We start from the raw sequence: 14,917 nt of genomic DNA, 5'->3' as shown, positions 1-14,917 counted from the left end.
AGTCAATGGGGAGACCACCTTATCCTGTTCACTTGTTACTGCACTCTTTGGGGAAAGGAAGTTTCTTGCAGGCACTCATCTCTCCACAGCACCTCTACCAGTACTGTAAAACACCACCTAAAAATGCCTGCTCTGTAAACAATGCTCCACCCCTTCCTTCTCTGTCTCCTGCCCCACAGAGCAGGTGAGACCAGATGGGGTGTTGGACAGATCCAGGGAAAAACTGTCCTGAATTGCAAGAGGAATCCCACAGCTTGGTAGAAATGTGGTAATAAGTACCTGTAACATTTAGATTAATGCTTTCTCCATGGAAAAAGAGCAGCAGCTGCAAGTACTCATAATTTACTAGGAGTTCCATGTTATTTGAATTGAGAAGTAGGTGGTGATACAGCTGTGAATCCACTCCTTTCCCTCCCTTCCTCTTGCAGAGAAGGTATCAAGGCATGCCAAGCTGGTCCAGAGGCTTAACAGAGCTGATGTGAACATTCTCTTCCCCAGAACTGGCCTGTAATCTGCTATGCTCATTTTGGCAACTCAGCTCCTCGGGGGTGTTGTCGATTTTGTAGCTATAGCTAAGAAAACTGTCATTACTTCCCTCCAATGGCATCAGCTCTTTTGGATCTTCTAGGTAAGCTGAAGGTGCTGTTAGCCCAGAAGTGATTAGAGCACAGAGTTAGAAAATGTTCAGCAGCATCCTCAGAGAAGACTTCCCAGCATTTCCTGCAGGACTTAACCAGTTTAGGTCACAAACTTCTCACCACACAAATTGTGTTACACTCATTCTGCACAACATCCAGTAGATAGTGAGAAGAAAACAATGGTGAGAACAGTAACAACAAGACTCTAGATCCATCTTTCATTTGGCTGCTATTGCAAAAAAACAAAACAACCAAGCCTGCAGAAGTCTGCTCTCCAGCTCCTTAGGAAAACAGGCATCTTTACCAAAAGACCAGCTGAGAGGATTAGTCTACTTGTGAAATCCAGCGGATGGAAGGTATTATAAATACAACACATTATTAAATATAGGCTTTGTGAAGCTCTGGAAAAGCTCCATTTCACATGGTTATTGTAGGTAAGTAGGTAGTGCTGTCAGGATATACCCACATGCAGGAATGCTGGCTCCAGGCTGGCAGCTTTCCCCCAGAGCACACAGCCACTCATTCACACTGGACCAGCTCTGTGCTTGGGCTACGTGCACACTGGGACTTTTGTTTGCCCCAATAATGGACACTTAGTGTTCTCTGGTCTTAGTGCTACCAACTCACTCTGCTTCACCCAGATTCGCACACAACCCTGAAGCAGGCTTGGAGTCTCTTTCCAGGGCTGTGAGAGAGTTTGTTGGCGCACTTGACAGAGGTCCTCATCCCATGGAAGGTGTTATCCATGAAGCTTGATGAGGGGTGTTTATAAAGCCAGCAAGTAGATACATGTGGACTGAGGGATGGAGCTCTAATTTAACTGTATCACCTCACTTTGTACTAGAAGAAGATCTTGCTCCAACATGAGCTACTTTTTATGCCTTGTCACTGTATCTAGTAGAGAAAACTGTATTCAAGGAACTCCTTAATCACACAACCTTGGTACCTCTGCACAGCCATCATTCAGACATCACGATGGCGTGTTGTGCAACTCTTGTCTGGAGTATTCTCAGTTTCAAAGCTCAAAATGCCTGCAAACCAATAAGCTGATGACCACCCAACAGCAGGAGCTTGACTACATTGTGACAAAGCCACGATGACATGGAGAAGGGAGTCTTTGATCTGGAAGCAGCTGAGGATCACAAGACACCATTACACTACACCACTTATGGGAATCTCTAATCTTTCTAGCTAACGCAACCTTCCTATGCCAGTACTTGCACAGAAAAATCTGCATGTATCTTAGGAATTTATGAATTCTGAAATACTGGCTTTCTGGCTAGAGGTCATGTCTACAAGCTGCAAGACTGCTCTGTCCACCACATGCCATCACTGACAACTGCTGGGGCAGAACTGATGCTCAACCATGCCACTAGTGGGCAAAGTCAACACCCAATGCATGGTACCACTCTAGCAACAATCTTTCCACAAGCTCTCTGACCTGCAGTCGAATCTATCCCTCGTGTTTCATTGAAAGCATTTTATCTATTGGAGTGCCTGTACTGGAAAAATGATGGAAAAGCAACTGGCCCTTCGTTCTAGCAGAATAAAATCAACAGCATATCCTGTTGTGGTCACATCTCTGACATGAAGCTATTCTTCATTTCACTCACCAATATCTCCCTATAAGTCACTTTGTTAAGAGATAGTCCTCAAAGGTGTTCCAGGAAAGTGGCTTCTATCTAGTCCTTGTGACTGGGAAAACAGAGGGCAACTGAAAAGAACAGGAAGAAGAAATAAAAAAGAGAAAAGGCAGAACAACATCACCCTAAGCAATGGGTAAACGCTGAATATAGTGCTCTTTGTTGCTCTTTGCTGAAGAGCCATTAGCAAATGAACTTTATTTATTGCTAGGTGAGCAAATATACAGCAGAGATGAGTGTGAGTCTGTGTGGCTATCAGTTGTTAGAAGCTTTCCCATTCTATGTGAAAGCTGAGATAAATCAGCAGTGTCTTTTGATTCAGTTTTCCAAGTTGCTTCTCAAATGTCAGCATCACTGCCTTATTTATTCCTTGCTCTTCAGTTAAGCTCATCACAGCCTCTCTGGGAGGACAGGAAGGAGGAGGATAACCTACATTTAAAGCTGATGGTTTCATGACAGGCTACACTTCTGAGCTCTTTATGGATTTACTGAACTGCTCTGCTTCCTGTGCTGACTGCTAGTGTATAACACAGCTGTTACTGACAGATTGCACTAAAAGTGTGTAGCCTTTAATTAATTCTGAAGGCAATTGCCAAGGCTTAAAGATTCTTTTTAAATACTCCATTTTTTTGATGAGTTCCCATTAAATAGGAAAATGCTCCAGACAATACTCTGAACGTTGCCTCTAACACACTGTAAAATATTAATATCCACATGCTACTTCTGAGTTTCATTTATTTAATCTGGATCACAACAGAAGGGCTAGAGGATTAGTCAGTTCTGCCACAGAATATTTATATCACATCTACAAAACAACAACCAATAACGTGGAAGCAATGGCACTATTTTATTACTTGGAATTTGAAATAAGACCATGTTTTCTGTAGCACTATTTTTACCTCTCTGACCTCACTTACCCCTCTCAGAGACTTTACTCATTTATTAAAGAAACAAACACAGAATTCATTTGGACACATTGTAACAGTGTATCAACACACAAAGATTATTTAAATCCTCACAGATTATTTCCCTAATAGGGCAGCCCAAGCATGGAAAGGTCAGATAATGTTCCCACTTCTAGGATTTCATACTGAACAGCAGTCCCAGCAGAACAATCCTTGGAAAAAAGTAGGTCCCTGAAATTTCCACTGGATCATCTGCACAGCTATCCCACAGTGAGAGCACTTAAATATTTTAAAATTTAAAGCATAATTCTTTCATCTGCACAACCCTCATAGTCCAGCACATACAAATCACTCAAAAGTAGGAAGATGACCACTGCTTTCTACACAAAAGCCCTGAATTCTATCTCCCCTTCTAAGTTTCATACACTCAACAGACTTGCTGTTTTCTGATGTGAAAGATGACATTCCCATTAAATACACAGTTTTTTGGGGGTTTTTTTTTGAGTCTTATTTACTACTACCAGGCCAGTTCCCTGCTCAGCTGTTTAAGAACACTTGCAGCAAGCAGCTCCAGCAGAGATGAACACAAACCTCTCTTTTCCAAATAAAACTGACCCCAAGATGAATCCCAAGTCCAAGTCATCCTGTCAGAGCGGGTCTGGCACAGACAAGGGAGCTCTGTTATACCAGATGAGAGTAAAAGTTCCAGTTTACCAAAGCTGAGGTAAAAATAACTTTAAAAAGTCCTCTTAAGACAAAATATCACATCTGAAATAGCAAGAGAAGGTAGCAGAAAACCTGTACTTCCAGGCTACACAAATTACAGCATAATTAGATAAACATTTAGGAAAATTATGTTTTCTGAATTCTTACTGCTGAGCATTACAATGTCCTTTTCTGGACAGAGGCTGAAGTTATACTAAAACAATGTTGCACAAAAGACTTTGTCAACCTTGTGATACTACCACCATTTTAATGATAATGTGTGTTTTTGGGTTCTTTGGTAAAAATATCAGAAGTGCTTCTACACTCCTGATCTGACCTAAATATTGACTTTAGGTGTAATTGAATTAATTGATAGCAGTGCATAGCTATTTCCCTTAAACAGCTCTAGCACAACCAATCTTTTCTCTTGCATAGATGAAAATGTGTTATAAACTCTATGTTAAGCTTCCAGTACAAATGGTTAATGAAGAGTTAATGATTAATACAGTGTTAAATTGTGATCTTTTTAAAACTCAAGACAAACTACACAACCATTTAAAAGGAATATAAAGAAACCACAAGCTGCTTGCTGTTAAAAGCAGCTTTCTTCATAGATTTTGTCATTGTAAATTGAGAGCTGACTTTTCACTTCACAGTCCTTTCAAACACTAACAAATGTGAACCCAGGTACCATGTTGTATATACATTTTTAAAAGGGGAAATCAAGACAGCTGTTAGCTTCTCAGTATCTCAACACAACCAAAGAACAACTTTCTGCCAGTGTTACACTTGAAGAGTGAGAGTCCTTTAGGATCTGCTCCAACTTTCTGTCTAATCAAACCACAGAACACCACTAAGCAATCTCTTCTTCTAGCCCATGAGCTCCTGCCTAAATCTTCCAATGAAAACACAAATCTTAGGCTCCTAAATTACAGAAATTACCACCTTAACCCAGTATGCTGATCCCTGTAGGTTATCTACACCAAGTTAAATGTCATTTTGCCTAACTTTTCTTGTAACAGATATCCCAAATCAAAGCAGTCTCTAGTCACTTTTGCATGAACAGTTTGAAAACTAATCCTTCTTCTTAATCCTCCTTGGGCAAGAAGATAAATACAGCTATTCTAACTAAGAGGTCCACCTAAAAAAAAAAAGAAAAACAAAACCCAAAAACCTGGCTCCAGCAACAGATGACAGTAATGTGTAAGCAGTAGCATAAAAGCAGACAAGCATAAGGCAATCCTTCCCATAAAGCTGCTGCCAGCTTTGGGTCTTTGTGTATCACAGACTATGGTCACAAAATCCTTCAGATGGATACAATAGGTGGGCTGAGCTTCTTCAGTCAGAAACATTTTTTCTGGTAGCTCTATGAGTCCTGTCCAGTTTTTCCAAATTGTTTTTGTTTGTTTGTTTGTTTCAGGTACCTGATCTGGGTATGAGCATCCCTTTTTCACAGCATCTGGCCCAGACAGTCTATCCCTTGGGCTTTCCAATGCTACACACAGAGCAAATATTACTTCCTCCACTTTGACCCACCAGTCTTCTGTATGTCTGCCCAAGAACCTCTTGCTCTTCTAGCTGCCACATCACATGCCAAGTTTGTGGCCAGCATAATACCATCAGTGACTCAAATATTCTTCCAGGCAACTAATTAGAAAATAAATATCCCTTTCTCTAGCCTTTAATGTGTAGAATATATCCAGAGAGTCTGGAAGGGCTTAATCCAGCTGTAATAGAACCCTGCTGGGAAAGCAGAGCTCACTAAAGTTACCCATCCAATTCATCCTGCTGAGCAAATCCACTGTCAGCCTAAGCCCATTACCCCTGCAGAAACAAATTTTTTTGCAGAAGTTCAAGAACCCAACTTTTGATCAAAATATAGACTAATACTGGAGCAGATAGAAAACCCTGCAGTACCCAGGAAATTCCAAGAGCAGATTTCCCATTTCCACTTAACTGAGATCCAAGAACCAGTTTTTAATCTGTTTAATAAGAACTAAACTGATTTTAAAAGAATTGTCAGCTCAGGGTCCTGAAAAAAAGTTAAGCCATTGTGAAATTAAAGTTACAGTACCCATCATGATTGAATAAGTAGTAAAAAGACAGGAAACCAAGAGTTGATCCATCAAAAGAAGGTTAGTAGTGAGATATGAAAATAATTTTGTTCTCCAACCTATGCTGTTCAATATGTTCCCATAAGGTCTATGAAGATTAACGTCCAAAGGTGGCAAATTGAATTTGGAATTTTTAAATAAAAATTCAGAAAAGATTGCAAAAAGCAATGGAACTCATGCACTCCTAAGTAACTACAAAGTATCTTAAATGTCAATAAGTACCAAAACCAACACAAAACATTCAAACTACAGACATGCAACAGGATCCCAAGTAGCTATTGCCACTCAAGAAAATCTTGGAAACTTGGCAGGAGGGTTCAGTATTTAGAACTAAGCAAAAGGCAAATACAACCTTCTGAGTGATTATGAAAGAAAACACACATTGCCATTATGTTTGTTGAATGCTACAGGCAGCTCTGATTCCCACATCTGAAAAAGGAGACAGAATGACAAAAAGGACAATACTGAGATGATCAAACTCATGGAGCAGCTTCCATATAAGGAGAAGCTGAGCAAAGCAGGACTTTGGATGGACAAAGAAACAACCAGGAGGAAGATATGGGAAATTTAAGAGATCTGAAACATGACCATGTCAAGAGGGACAACGTGGAACACTCAACTGCTTGTCTGACAATGCAGAAACAAGAGAGCACCCACTAAAGTTACAACTTTTCTAAGCCAGTTCAAGCATTTTGTCACTGGATGAAGAATTTTTAAAATAACATTTAAAATGCATAATGAAATTGTAGAGCTTAATGCTGCAGGATGTCATGGAGACTAGAAACATAAGCAAGAGTGATTATACAAATTACTGGAGAACAGATATAGTTGCAATCAGTTGACAAGGTACAACTCCTAGCCAAGGAGGACCCTAAAGAGATGATGGTCATAAGCTGGGAGTGAAATAGGGGGGGGGAAAAACCCCAAGCAAACCCACATTATACATGCCCTGTTTCTCACAGCCCTCATTATATGTCTGTCTCTGGATCTTGTCAAAGACAGGATATTAAGCTACACAGAGCTTTGCAATTTGTCCCGGATTGACACTTCTATTTAAGCCTCTTATTTTATGGTACATTTATAGATTTTATTAATTTTTTAAATAATAATAATAATGTAACTTTAGCCTTGCCTAATCACATATTTAGGAAGTCAGAAACCTCACCTCATTGACTATTTCTAAAGGCATTATTTATCATAATAACATTAAGATACCACCTAACTGAAGCCTGACAGCTCAGCACAAAAGTTCAGGCACAACACAGCAGAGAAGCAATCAAACACCACCTCCAGCAGACAGGGAAACCAGCTAAGGCCAGAGCCACAGTGCACAGAAGTGGCATAATTGAGTTTAACACATCAACAGTCCCTCTTCCAGGAACAGCTCTTCCCTGTCTGCTAAATGCTTGATGGAAACTTCTCACTCAGGTGCTGACTGAACAAAACAGATAACGTGTTTGCTGTACTGGGCAGTGTTCAGCAGAACTGCTGTTGCTAAAAGTAGGTCAGGACCATGTGTCCTAACCAGGGAGAAGGGAAAGCTAAAGCGCACCAGACTATTTGGACAGGTATTACAGAAAACCTCCATCTGGGATTTCATCACCACTTCAAACAGATGTGATTCATATTTTACCAGCCTCCACCTCAAACAGGGCACACCTTCCCAACCACACTGCCCTCCCTGTCATTAGAGGCACCTCTCCCCAGCCTCAGCCAGGATCCTCCTGTTCTCAGCTTTGGCTCCACAGGCTACAAAAGCCAGAGTCCTGTTCTGTCCTACCTGCCTTAGCTATTCTGTGCTATTCTTAGCTATTCTTAGCTATTTCTTTAAAGCAGATATGTCCAAGCATTTCCCTCAGAAACATCCAGGACAGCACACACTTTTCTCCATGTAATTGCTTTTCTCTTAAGAGTCTATTTTCCTTGGCAGGATGCCCTCCAGAAAAGAGGAAAGAAACCTTCAGTAACCAGCACAGGCTTCCCAGAGGATGGCACCAGCTCTCACATAGCAGAGGCAAAGGCCACATTCCCAAGGCAAGTCCTTTTGCATATAGCCTGGCCTTGCAGTAATCTAACAAGAGAGGAAAAGAGCTTCAAACATCCTATGAAGCTCCTGGGAAAGGAAGCCAGTCCTATGCTTGCACTCCAAGAGGAAACCATGGGCTCTGCCAGCATCAGCCCTGCAGGACTGCACAGTGAAAGGCAGAGCTGAGAGGCCTGCCACAAAGGAGTTCATGCTAGCAGTGTCATAGACCACAAGCAGGCACACAACAACCACATCCAGAGCTCCAGCAGCCAGTTGTCAAGATGAAAATCAGAACCAGTAAACACTGGAGCCTGCCTTGAATAGCTTCTGCTCTGCAGACCCTGAACAGGGTGCTCTGGCCTGTTAAAGAATAGCATTTCCTCAACACCCCAGAAGTCTTCAATTTTAGTACCAAAATAGTTCTATAAAAAATTAATTTGCCCTTAGGAGGAGGGAATTGTCCTCAGAGACTTTCTTCATTCCAAACAAAATTAACTTTTCTACCCTCCCCAGTAAGCTTCTGGAGATTCTGACAGTAGTCCAACAGTCTTCCCCTTTCACTCCACCAGTGTCACCAGTTCTGGCAACAGCCATGAATACAGGCAGTAACATGCAAATAAACGGACTGCAAAGTAACCACATGAGTAGCATCTATCCCTCCTACCCAGAACAAACAGCAAAATCGAGAGAATTCAACATCACGACCGCAATCTGCTCATGGTTTGCCTTCAAAACAAGTTGAGATATATTGTATCTTGTATTACTCAACTCATTTTCAAGTATTATCAGAACTGAAGCTTTGATCAATTAAAATTCCCTAAATTAGTATGTAAGCCTGGTAGGCTATCAGTAGTCAGATACAAACTATTCGTCTCAATATTCTGGTAATTACGTTACACAGGTTTGCCAGATAATGATCCAAGTTGAGGTGCCTGACATTTTCTCCCACCTCTGTAATCCAGTTTCAACAGCCCTGAGCAATGACTGTCCCACACAGGCTGGGATCTTTGACATCCAGTGCTTCCAAACATAGTCCAACACACCATGGTGGCACCAGAACCAAACATGAAGGGTTCTCAAAGTGCACATGGACAGATGAGCCATAGGCTGGCAGAGAGGACATGGTATATTCTTCTACCCTACAATCACAGCCCCCCATCCAAGATATCATCCATACTTGGCTAAAATTCAGAGTACCAGACTACATACAGATAGGAGTGGGAGGACTACTACAGTGCATGGACCATCAGGCAATGCTCTTTGTTTATACTGTTATGGCTCCACAGTATGGATGAATGAAAATGAGCAACATGGAAAACAAGCTAGGACACTGCAAGACTTGGTACTTGAAGAAACAAACCACCTGAAGCAAGGGTTCTCCAATCACTTAGTTAACAGGCAGATATCTAGTCACACCTTATTCAGAACAAGGACTTTTACTACAAGACAACATTCACTATAAGAAATTTTAGCACCATCAAGTGGCTTCGCAACATGAGTTCTATCCATACACTCAGACTGAGGAGATGTTGATTTTTTCTAGCTGAGTATTTGAGCTCCTGGTTCTGTTCACGGCTGAGAAAATTTCTTTGGTGCAGCCCTAAAAGCACCACAGTTCACCTGTTCACGGTAGCCATGAAACTTAAAGGCTTTTTGGCTGACACTCTTCTACATCTGCTTTGCTACTTCCCACCAGTCTGACAGCCACTGGCTGGGCAGGACAGACTGGCTCTACCCTTTTCAGGGAAGTCCAGACCTTCACCCTAGGGCCACACAGATGCACTAACAGGTCTGCTGTGTAAATGGCAGTGCTGCTCTGAAATGCAAAGTGCTATGAGCAGGAATCACAGCCAGAATAACTGGCTGACTGTCGGCATTTCAAGAGAATGCTACCTTGGCAGGGTCACCCCTTGGCAACAGTGCCCAGAAGACAGGAAAACCAGATTTATGGTAGTTTCTTAGGAATAACACTGGTAGTTTTGCATCTGAGTGGCTGTTATTCTGTTGGAAGGAACAGCTAGACCGAGCTGAGAGGCTGGTAAGGCATACAAGGAAAAACTGTGTGCATCTGGGCTGAAAGGATAAACCATAGTCTGTGGTCAGCACAGCTTTCTTTGCAGACTGTCACAGTTCCAGGCACTCTTCCTCTGTAATTTTAAGCTATATAGTCCACACAGCAGGACAGTACCTTCCTCTGGGAAACTGCTCAACTTGGATACATAATAGTTAACTAATCAAACCCCCAGAAAAACATGGCTCAGACAGCACTCTTCAGACATACATGGACCAAACTGAACAATCAGCCATCTAATGTCAGTACAGGAGGCCACACTGGGGCTGACACAAGTCTAGTATCATGAAAATGGTTTAAATTAAACTTTCTTGGGGCTTAGTGGGAAATACACTAATTGAAATCACAGGCCAGCTAGGAATAGAGAAGATCATACAGACTAGAGATGGGTTCAAACTAAATGTGATCTGAACAGGCTATCTGGAGAATCGCAGTCAGGTCCAGTACTCAACAAGAACAGGCTGAGAGAGAAGCATTGCTGGAACAAAACTGCTGGTGAAAACAATAAATGAGACATTGAAAGCCAAACAGGAAGGATGCTCTCTAAATGATGTAACAACTGAGCCCATTGCTACTCTGCAGTGACGAAACATCTGGTTTGGGATAGAGATTTATTCCTGCATCAAACTAAATAGGTGCAACACATCAAGATGATAGGGGAAAATCAACAGGAAGGGCATTAAAGCCCACTCCAACTAGACTCAATCTTCCCCCACATAACTCTTGTCCTAATCCTGTTTGTACTCCACCTGTCTCACTCTCCACAGCTGTAATCCAGGCACATTACTCTAAGCCAGAGTGACTTTCACTGTAGAATGAGATACAGCCAAGTTGGTTTCTGTATCATTGCAAAAGGGGCTATAGTTTCCCAAAATAAATCAGGTCAGTTGTTTTCAGTCATAAAAGGATTTACATCATCTTAGTTCTGCTACTGGCCAGTTTTTCATAGCTGCTTTACAAGTACCATAGCAGAAATTTTAATCAACAGAAGGTGAAAAAAGGACGCTACCCCACAGCAGAGAACATGTCCCTAGGGACAAAGAGACAGATAGCCCAACATTGCTTTCTTGCTTTGGAAAGAGAAAGAAAAAGTTCAAAGGAACAGCTAGGGCTGCTCGGTATGGTGCCCTCTGCAGATTTGGGTAAGTATCTAAAATCAAGTGCAAGACTGGACTCTCAAGGGTGAAGCATCTAAGAGTGAGCCCTATTCTTGAGCTATTTTTAAATGTTTAGACAGGACCTAAAATAAGGCCAGTGTTTTGAGTACTTCTGAAGAGTATGAATCTCATGTTAAGGCCATGACATTTTTAGTATGAAAATACTTTAGAACATGGATTGCATTGTTTATACATCTGCTCAACCATTTTAATTCAAATAAAGTTACAGTCTACTACCAGGCAAGAAGCACTCTTAAAAGGGGGAGATTCACACAAGTAAGATTTTGGGCAGTAAGACAATCTCTGTAGTTCAGTAAAACACATACCATCTCACAGTAGCAGAAACAGTATATGACACAGATAAAGGGAACCAGTCAGCATCTCAGAATATTTGTCTTCATACCACCCTTCCTAGCTGCATAGTTTCCAGAAATATACTCTCCACATCTCTTCAAACTCAAGATGACAGTCTGCATACTCCAACAACCCTTAGGCAATGCTTTTAGCAAGTAAGAAGTGCATGCAGTATATCACAAGCAACACAGAAGCACCCTGGACTGCAGAAGTCTTCCATTGAAATACTACGTTTGAAACTGGAGCTTAAGTTTGAGGTAGTTATGCAGAGGCTTTACATCACACATGAGGAAGCACATGGCCCCGAGTCTAGAAATACCCAAACCCCTCAACTATCTGACCACTATGCAGAGAAAGCTGCTTGTCAGGTATTTGAAGCAATGTGAAAGAAACGTCTATAACCAAAACGTATCATCTTGGTCTACTCATTTTGGAAAAACTTGCCCCCTGACCCCACAAAGGTGAGAGCTTCTCCTGAAGAATTCTCACCTTGCACACAGCACAGCAGTTGTATGTTTCTCTTTACTCTAAAATTTATAGAAAAAGTGGTGGTCCATTAAAAAATAGCATAGAAAATTGGCCCCTACACTGCTTAAAAAGGAGCAGAGAGAAAAGGGAACAAGCAACATTCTCCTAGGTAACTCTGAATTGCTACTCCGGCAGCACAGGAATGAGGTAGAGCGCGACTTGGATAATAACCATAACTCACACCTCCAAGTCAGTTTGTTCAACCATGATCTTTCACACTTAAAGGTACTAAAAAGCATGACCTCTAGTGCACTTATGCTGTAGCACTCTTTCAGTAGGATCTGGACAGAATCAGCCTGATATCTTCAAGAATACAAGATACAGACCTCTGTCCTCTTTATGGTATTTTATTTTTTGTACCTTGACAGCAAGGATCCAGAGTGACTGGCCTGAATTCAAGCCATCTCAAGTACTTACTTATTGCCCATTTCAAACAGCTTTGATTTAGCAGTCTTAATTAAACCAGCCAGAGCAATGCAAAGCCTAGAAAAACAGACTCACCAGTCTTTGTACATGTGTTCTATGTACTCAGAATTTATTCTTGGAGGCTCCAGATTGACACAGATTTTAAGAAAACTTGCTCTTAACCATCCAGGAGCTCGATCCAGGTCTAGCACCAAATTGAAACCACACAGGCTGCACATACAGAGAAGCCTGGTATATGGATTCCTGTCTGGCTTTGTTCATTATTTTTATTTCTGCTGAGTTGTCCTGCTGATATAGTTGCAAGTTCAACAAGCAGACATACTTCTGATGAAGGGCTCCTGTAGTCCCAGTGCTCTAACATGATATGGATCTCTCCAGTATAAGAGTCAGTGACTCACCTAAATCGGCACCTTCTGAGCAGGTGCCAGGGTTTCACTCCCTAACCAGAAGTTCACTCAGATCTACAGATCTCCACAGCTCATCCAGTCTGGGATCTCTGCTGTACCACCCTACATTTGATATTCAAATTCCCATATTAAAATTCCACACATTCACTTAAAGAGTGCTTCACCAGGCAAACTTAAATAGGAGTTGCAGCTACCCTGTTTAACAGGAAGCAGCCAGAAAGAAGAACTCCATTTCAGGGAGACATTTCTTCTGTCAACACTGCAGAGCTCAAGCAGCACAAAGCAGCTCATCACACACTATCGTGACTGACAGCCAGATATGAATGTCACTCCTGCTCCAGAAGACTGTCTTCAGATTTGGTCACACTCACTAGCCCATTTCTGGTCATAGACCTCCATCAGAAAGTAACTTTTTTGTTCTGTTTGGTTTTCTCTGTAAGTTAAACTCATTCCCTTGTACAGGAAATTCAGAGTTTAAAAGTTATTTTTTTACACTGCAACAATGATGGAAGTGCAGCACAAGAGATGCAGAGAAGATTCTTGTAAAAAGACAGTGGCCTGACTTAGGCATCACTGCAACCCACAGATCCCAGCCAGTCCCTCAAGAAAGGGGGGTGCAGCTGGGGGTGGAAGGACAAAGAAAAAAAGTTACAAGCAAATTGATGGGCAACCTTTGGAGTAAATACATCTGCTTACAGCAGAACTCTACAGATCAAAGCTTCTGCCAAAGAGTTGCCCTCTGTCCTTCAAAGGATTTCTGAACATAAAAGGAATGGTCCCTTTGCACAGGAAAGAAGTGCATCTTCTCACACACAGCCTCCCACCCTTTCACATGCCTGCTGAACCCACTCAGTCAACTAATGACAGGAGGTAGAGTTTGTCAGGTGGGTTTGTTGTGCAGCAGCATTGAGAGGCTGCCCAGCATTACATTGGCCACATGAACTGAGATGCTCAGGAGCATGGAGAAGCCCAGAAGGCTGCAGCAGCCCATGAGCATCCCAGTGCTGACTCCCGGCGCATTTTGCTTACCATCTGGACTCTTGGGAACGTTGAGACACCTTCATTTCTCTTATTGAAGAGTGTGCCTCAAGCTGGAAAAAACAACATAACATGAAATGCAAAGACTATTTTTCCAATAAATTATATCTCTGTTGCACTTGACTCCCGCTGTGGTTCCCTTCCCCCTGAGAAGGCAAGGCCTGGCCAGCTGCACAAAGTCCAGGCAGCCCAGAGAAAACAATGGGATCTTTTTCTTGCCAGAACGAGCCTTCCCGTTCACCCTCCTAACCATGACACAGAGGACACCCCCAGAGTGTCTGGAGGGGAGAGGAGTCTGTTGGCATAGCAACAGTACACCCTAACTCTCTGCTAATGAACAAGGATAAAATGTTTTGTTCTCATTAGGAAAAATACAGACACATTCCTGATTGGTGAGTAATGTCTCTGCCTCTGGGAGATTAGCTCAGAGCTGTGCAGCCTGAAACAGCCTCAATTCAGCCCACTGCAGTCCTTCCCTTCAACAGCCACTCTCCAAGGACCCCACATCTCTCAAGGGCAAGCCTACAGAGCCTTCTGTAGCACTTTGCCTTCGGGCCTGAGACAGCTCAAGGCAAGAATAATGAGAAGAGGCTTGACAAGAGCAAACCAGAACAGGCACAATGAGAACACACCCCCTGTCCCTGCAGGAGCGTGGCAGAAAAGCCAGCCAGCCCCTGTGCTGCACCTGGGCCCCAAGCTACCCTCACAGCAAACAAGAGTTTCTCTTTGTGCATCTACTGCAGGTCCACCTCACACAGGGCTCAGACCAGATCAGGGCTCTGGCTCTTACTCCATCCACATTTCCCATTGCTGGGCATGTAAATGGAGGGAGAAAAGAGCTGCAGTATACTCAAAAGCAGAGCTCAGTGACCACTACGTACAGAAAGCCAAACAAGTGCTGCTGC

At 42.4% G+C, this 14,917-nt stretch overlaps 1 protein-coding gene across 2 annotated transcripts in view; it reads right to left on the bottom strand.

Moving 5' to 3' along the window:
- Positions 1-14,068, bottom strand: part of PLXNB1 (plexin B1) — a 54,831-nt gene extending 40,763 nt beyond the window's left edge. For both annotated transcript variants that reach the window (XM_030458543.1, XM_030458542.1), the window contains exon 1: positions 14,004-14,068. The gene's annotated coding sequence lies outside the window, so the exon portion shown is untranslated. The remainder of the gene's footprint in view (positions 1-14,003) is intronic.
- Positions 14,069-14,917: the final 849 nt, after the last annotated feature.

Source organism: Calypte anna, chromosome 12, assembly GCF_003957555.1.
Source record: "Calypte anna isolate BGI_N300 chromosome 12, bCalAnn1_v1.p, whole genome shotgun sequence".
Lineage (NCBI taxonomy): Eukaryota > Metazoa > Chordata > Aves > Apodiformes > Trochilidae > Calypte > Calypte anna.
Note: the sequence above shows the minus strand (reverse complement) of the source record. Positions and strands in the feature narration are given on the sequence as shown.